Below are 7,894 nucleotides of genomic sequence, written 5' to 3'. Positions count from 1 at the left end.
CATATGCTGCTAGAATGGAAGTCTGTTACAAGCAGGACACACTTCAACTATATAAATATACACATTTTAATGCCAAAAATTTCACATCCTCCATGGTGGCCAAGTACTTGGGATCTAGCCAAAAACAAATCTGATCAAATATCCTCCCGTGTTTCAGACAACTAATTATCACATTCCTGAAAGACAGATAGGAATCTTTATCAGCCTCTGATTTAGTGAGGTAATTTTCCAAAGGCAATACAAAAGATCAGTTTTACTTCTGTATCTACTGATGGTGACAACAGCTGACCTTTGGGGGACATCTGCACCCTTCTTGACTCCTACTGTAGTATGAAAACTCTACTGCAATATAAAATCAGAGAGAGAGAGAGAATATGAATATAGGCCATTGGTCTTGTTAGAGCCAGTGAACCTTTGTTTAGGCCTTTTGAAAAATAGTAAAATGCATGGTGCTCATTTTTCAAAGATATTCATATGGCCCAAGAAAATGCTATAGTACAAAGGTAGGCAACCTATGGCACGTGTGCCGAAGGCAGCACGTGAGCTGATTTTCAGTGGCCAGGTCCTGGCCACCGGTCCAGGGGGCTTTGCATTTTAATTTAATTTTAAATGAAGCTTCTAAAGCATTTTAAAAACCTTATTTACTTTACATACAATAGTTTAATTATATAGTATAGACTTATAGAAAAAGAGACCTTCTAAAAACGTTAAAATGTATTACTGGCACATGAAACCTTAAATTAGAGTGAATAAATGAAGACTCTGCACACCACTTCTGAAAGGTTGTCGATCCCTGCTATAGTATATAAACATGCTTTGTGAATGAGAATACCATTGTTGGATATATTATGCTAGAAGTGGGTTTGACTGAAAAAGGTACTTTTAAAAAAAATTTTATTATGGAGTCAACGACATTCTGAGGATAATTTTCAGAGTGTGATGGAAATTTTACTATATGCAAATTGTATAAGTCTGCATTATGCAAAGTGTGCATGTTACAGGAACATACTGCAGGAAACAGAGCAGTGCATGCTGCTTAGATGCTAGACACAGAGCACTATTAAATGGGGATACTGCTGTGCTAGTAGTACCAAAAATGCATTTCACCATTATGTGGGTGAAATTTTAAAGGAAAGAAATTTTGGAACCATGGGCAAATCGCTAGCCGAAAATCAATCTGTTCTGTTAATAATACTTGGTGCTTTCCACCCTCAGCATGCTCCATACAACACTAACCATAAATCATTAATTTGTTAATATCAGAGATTATTTAATATTAATTTACATAGGAACTTTCACAAGTATATAGCATTACAAACTACAGGGATCCATGTATTTTACAAAATATACTATGGAACTCAGCAGCTTTTATTTATGATGCCAGAAATGCTATATGACTGCTTTATGACCATGCTATGAAGAAAAATACTCAGGTAACTGTAAATTTCAAGAGAACTATATTAAGCATAATGCATTTGTGCATTTAATTTATCCAGAAGCATTTGTCCAGTAGTCTTGCATAAGTTTTGTGAAGACTCTACGCTGACCATGAATGGTCAGAACCTTGGCTTTGCATTGCCTCAGTAAGGTGACTTCTAGAATCATCATGCTCTTTAGCACTATTGGTTCAGACTCCTATTCATGATAGCACTTAGGAAGGTGTTGACTTAAGTCTCATTAAGTATGTCCTTAAGTGATTTGCTGATTAGGGTTGGAGTTAAGCATATGCTTAAATGATTTTCTGAATTTGAACCTCTGTGGGAAGAGAGCCACCATCATCATCACTTCCTGCTGCATCTAGAATTTTCCCTGAAAGTCTCCCTCTAACTCTGCTTCAGATAATATCACAGCCCATAATGGTACACCGCTACTCCTATATAACGCGACCCGATATAACACAAATTCGGATATAATGCAGTAAAACAGTGCTCCGAGGGGGTGGGGCTGTGCACTCCGGTGGATCAAAGCAAGTTCGATATAACGCAGTTTCACCTATAACGCGGTAAGATTTTTTGGCTCCCGAGGACAGCATTATATCGAGGTAGAGGTGTGTATGACTGCAGTTTATCTAAGCAATTTAAATGACTGGTTTTGTGTTTAATTGAAACAAAGCTTGCAACCACTGTCTTGCATAAAAAAGTCTGTCATTTACACATAGTTGGATCTCTTGAGACAATGCATTAGACCAGGGGTTCTCAACCTTTTTCTTTAAACCAAAGCCATACTGAGGAATTTTTAAATGTTAATAAATAGCAACTTATTCATTGTACCAAAATGTTAATAAATTCTAGTGATAATTATTTTTCTATTATTTAAGATCAGTATTTCATAAATATTTTTAAATTGAATTAGACCTTTTAACATAATTAGGACTCTTATTCTGGCCTCACTGGTAAGTACAGGAGTACAAGTAAATGTATGCATTGTTGAACATAAGTTAGTCATTTTACCATTTTATCAAAGTATCTCAAATACTTTCCCCAAGCTTGGGTAGATACTCTCCCCATGTTAGAGATGAAGAAAATAAGATGGATAAATTATTCAACCCCTCCAAGGCTACATACCAAGTCAGGATTTAGTTCAATGTAGAACAAAATGCCTCTCTCTTACTCCTAGCCCATAGCTCCAGACTGTGTTGATTCCTCACATGAAGTGCAAAAATTCCATACAACTCTGCAAATAGAATCATATCTAATTTACAGTTGTATTTTCAGAATGGCAACCTGCAGTTTATGCTTTAATACACACAGTGCCCAGAGGATGGTGGTTTTGCTATTGAACAAGTTTTTTGCTCTTTGTTTTGGAATGAACTACTGTAGCAGATTAGAAAAGACACGTTCAAAAGGAAACTAGTACTCCTCTCCCTGGCCTTACTATGGATGCTAAATGCATAGTGACTGACCCAAATAAATAAATCTTTTAGGACAACATGTTCTAAGTGACCCATTTTTAAAATTTGCTGCAGTTAAGGACTACCAGCAAGTCCTTTTATCTTAGCACCTTAACTGGCTGTATGTGATGTTGACTAATAAATTGTATTAAGGGGCTGATAGGAGCTGATGAAAGCTTGTAGGGAAGCCAACAAGGCTTTTTGAATGTTGTTCATAAGCATTTCAATCAAATGTTTTCCATAGTGCTCCTACGTAGCCCTATACTTACGCACAGCAAATACCTCTCCACTTCACCTATCAGACAGCACTATGTCAAGGCTGCTTTCAGTGTTGATCTAATGCTTAAGAAATAGCCCTGGTAATGTCCCTCAAAGCTGACAGAACTGAAATACTGTGGTAATTTTGTTAAGGCTCCTCCAGTACGTTAGTGTTTAAGGAATTTCTCAGAAAAGTTGTGTACCAAATACAAATTTTCTGGGTGTCCTTGCAATTCACCAGACTCAAATTTATTTAAAAGATTACCAGTGCATCTTGTATAAAGTTTAGGATACGTGTGACTAGACTACTTATGTAAAACACCTAGTGAGCCAACTTGTATACTGATCGAATTGCTGGGGTTTTCCACCCTTTTCAGAGATCAGGTGCAGAGGTGTGTGTTTAAGGGAGGAGGAAATCATCTTTAACAATAAGTGATCTGTGGTTCTAATTCTACTTCACATTGTTCCAGATTAGTGCTCCTAATGGCATTTCACACGTCTCCTCTCTTCATCCAAAAGCATATACTCACATATACTGAAAGACTTTTCTGTATTGTTTCAAGCATCTCACCTTCTATGGCATTTGTAGATCAATCTTCTGCATATCCTACATCGAAAGCTGTCTAAGGCTAAGTAAAATTCATCCACTGCTCCCTCTTATTGACTCTTCTCAATGTTCAGTTGGAATGGGTAAGCATGACCTTTCTTTTGTAAATTCATGCTGCCTCTTTGAAACTATACATTTATATTGTGTGCACAATAGTTTTGTGCCACTTACATATTTCCAAATGTTGCCACTGCCAATTGACCTTACAGTACTTGCAGGGCCATTGCTGCTTATCAGTTTCTTTCCACACTATTGCTTTCCCCATCTTTATAACAAATTGATTGGCTGCTTATATGGGGACTAGGGAATGAACCATCACTTAAACAAAGTTGTTAAAATTAAGAACTAGCACAGGTTGATTTTGTGTGTCACATGTGGTACCTAGGAGTTTAGTTGGGATCAGCTTTAGCTCACAATAAATGAATTACACAGCATCACACACAGATCTTAAACTGGAAGGCTTGTACACAACTAAATATATGGTTACAGATTCCAAGACAAGAAAACAGTTGCCACAAACGTGACTGCCAAGTTTGGAGTGGAGGTATATAGTGGGACGTGACTGCATCAGGTGTACATTTAGAGAAGCTGTGTACAGCATAATCATAACTTTGCCCTGATTTACACTTAGTCATTACTATTGGCTTGGTCTTGCAAGGTGCTAAGCACACTGGCCCAGATCCAGAGCAGCACTGAAGCATGTGCCTAAACATAGGTACATGAGTGGTCCCATTAGAACTAAGCACATACTTAAATATTCTGCCATAAGGGCATTATAAAAATGACTGACCATGTCCAGATTAAAAAGAAAATTTGTAATCAGGTTCAACCAAACTCAAAGGTACTACATGCGACAAAAAAAAAAAATCAGTAATCTATAAGGTTAGAGAAAAGAGTTTTTCCTTTTGACGCAGAGGTTCTCTTTCAGTCTTTTCTGACATAATTTGAGGTCATCATCACATTTTAGATATTCTCTCCTTAAAATAAAGAAAAACTGGCAGATTAACGTTTTGTTCGAGTCCCAGAAGACTGAAATAGATGTTCTCTTGAGCTCAATTATCAAATAATATAATATACCCTTCCAGCATGATTTATAGAACTATTTAAAGGAGACTTAAATTCCTACCCCCAGAGATAAGGCTATTGGAACAATGCATCATCCTTTTAATGAGATTTAATTACGTTATTTGTTTGGTTTGCTTATCTTAATGATATTACTAAGTGTTCTATTTTATGTTTTTATAATGGTCTCATTGTCAGTCAAGGTTATGGATAACTCTGAAATTAGAACACACACCCTCATCGAACAGTGATGCACACACAACCAGGGGTGCTATCCTGGTAAATAAAAATGAAAAATTGGAATCTCTGTTGAAGCTGCATTGCCAGGAAGCTAAGGGCTGTGCCAGTTCACAACATAGGGTCTCTGTGTGGATAACAGGACTCAGGAAAGCCCCATGGTCTATATCATGGAAATGCAAGCCACACCCATTCCCCCTTGTTGGGGGGAAAATCTCTCAGATATCTCTGAGATATCAAAGCCCTTCTTCAGCAACCCTGGGCAGTCTTCCCATTCACTACTCCATAGTCCCTCTGGCACTCTCTAGCCAACAGTCAAAGCTCAGGGACCCTCTAGCCAACAGTCAAGGTCTTTACCCTCCCTGAGCCCTTTCCTTACCACCTGGCACTTCCCCTTTCTCTGGGTTTTCCAGCTTCACCACTCCCTCCTCCCAGGGAGTAATTGCAGACTACCTGTCTCTTCAGCCTCCAAACATTTCTCCCAGGCAGTGACTGCAGCCTATTGCCCAGCAGCCCTTCTGCTACCAATTTCCTGTCTTTATAGTCCCAGCCCAGCTTGTTCCTCCTCAACTGAGCTCCCACCCTCACTAAGTTAAGGAACTACTTAGCCAGCTGATTGCTCTCAGCTGTGACTTGCTGTGTTCATTAGCCCCATGGGTGCTCCAGGGCTGGAGCAGCCACAGGGAAAAAATGGAGGGTACTGAGCACCCATCAGCAGCCTCCCTATCAATCAGCTTTCCCCCGAACCCCCAGTGCCTCCTGCCAGCAGGTGGGCCCCACTGAACAGTGCCTCCCCCTCCCTCCTGCCAGCTGTAGCCAGCTGGGGGGAGGGCACAGCATGCTCGGGGGAGGGGGCAGAACAGGATGAGAAGGGGCAGGGTGGGGCCTTGGGGGTGTTTGGTTTTGTGAGATTAGCAAGTTAGCTTAGTTACCTTAGAGCAGTGGCTCTCAACCTTTCCAGTCTACTGTACCCCTTTCAGGAGTCTGATTTGTCTTGTGTACCTCAGTTTCACCTCAGTTAAAAAACTACTTGCTTACATAATCAGACATAAAAATACAAAAGTGTCACAGCACATTATGATTGAAAAATTGCTTACTCTCTCATTTTTACCATATAATTATAAAAAAAATCCATTGGAATATAAATATTGTACTGATATTTTAGTATATACAGCAGTATAAACAAGTCATTGTCTGTATGAAATCTTAGTTTGTACTTACTTTGCTAGTGTTTTTTATGTAGCCTGTTGTAAAACTAGGCAAATATGCTAGATGCGTTGATGTACCCCCAGATCTCTGCGTACCCCTGGTTGAGAATCACTGCCTTAGAACACAACAGGCATAACTTGCCTTTTAAACTTGTGTTAAAACCACTGTAAGAAAGGGGAGAATCAGGATCAGAGAGACTTACTGTGGGGTAGCAAACAGCAGATGTGTAGTGTGTGCACACAAATCACTAGGTGTGCATTTGCTCTGTTTGAGCAACACCCCAAATTAATGTCTGAACAGTAAAATGAAGTGTAACCTATTACAAATTGAGAAACATTTGCTATTTAAGTAAACAAATTATTCTGTGATGGCTGTACACAAAAGTGGGCATAGCTTTTTAACTGTAGAAAGGTGGATAGGTACTGGTTTATGCTTGAGAAGCACAGTTAAAATGGAGATACAGATTGTTTAACTGATTCAGGATGACAGTTTGTAGATTAAATATATTCCTTAAAGTCAATAAAGTTTACTATCAATTGTCATTTGAAATCAACTATTTCTTACAAAATTATGTCGATTCAACGTTAAGGTGGTATAGTTAATCGCACATAGGTGAGAAAATATGGAGTTGGCATTGATCTAGTAAGTAAGTCAGTAACATCTCAACTACTGTTTCTACATTAGACAGATTTATAAAAATGCTGTCATATACATTCAAGGGGACAGCACTGTTGTTTATGTTATTTACTAGGTGATTCTGGTAGATTTCCAGTTTTATCAAATTTGCAGACCGCAGATGCTGTACAGTGGGATTTGAATGCCTCTGCTAGGCTACATTTCATGAATATTGCATACAGGGTGCAATCTTTTGGCAGCCCAAAAGGCCAGTGTTTGTGTCATGATCCATTTTTATTTTTATTGCTTAGAAGTTTTTCATTCTATTATTTTAATTCACTGATCTGTTTGTGTTGTACTCTCTAAAGACAAATACTGACTAAGCTTTTTTTGAGACACAAGTTTAGTTTGAGATTCTAGCAGGAGTAGGAAAATGGATTTCTTTTTCCCCTCAATAACTGATCTAGTGAAAAACAATGCCAGTTTCCACTTCTAAAAGTGCACTAAAATTCACAGTGTGGTGATAAGAATAGCAAATTTTATTATCAGAGGTGAAAGGTAATGCAAAGGAAAGTTCAGTGTCTGTGAGAAAGTGTTCAAGTGTAGAGAGAGACAGTAACACACAGTCACTGAAAATGTAATCATTACCTTGACCTTGAATTTACATAGACTAGAACAGCTGAAGACATACATGATCCACAGTGTGTCATTTGTTTCTGTCCAATGAAAGCATGAATCTGTCAAAGCTCTCTTCCTGCTTGCAGACACTAAGCAAAGTGATTTGGGGGAAAAAAAGATGTTGTTGTAGTTTCACCACTACCCAGGTGAAGAAGCCCAGTAGACTTCAGTGCCCAATATCAAAGCACTTCAAGTATCACATTTTATTTAACATCTTTGATATTGGGCACTGAAAAAACCTGGCAGGCTGAAATGGTGGCAGCTCACGTGAAAAGAAAAGAAGACACGAGTCATTAAAACAGGCTGAGTAAGTAAAAAAAAAAAAAACTTTACTACAC

Source organism: Chrysemys picta, chromosome 10, assembly GCF_011386835.1.
Source record: "Chrysemys picta bellii isolate R12L10 chromosome 10, ASM1138683v2, whole genome shotgun sequence".
Taxonomy (NCBI): domain Eukaryota; kingdom Metazoa; phylum Chordata; order Testudines; family Emydidae; genus Chrysemys; species Chrysemys picta.
This window is presented reverse-complemented; position numbering follows the sequence as displayed.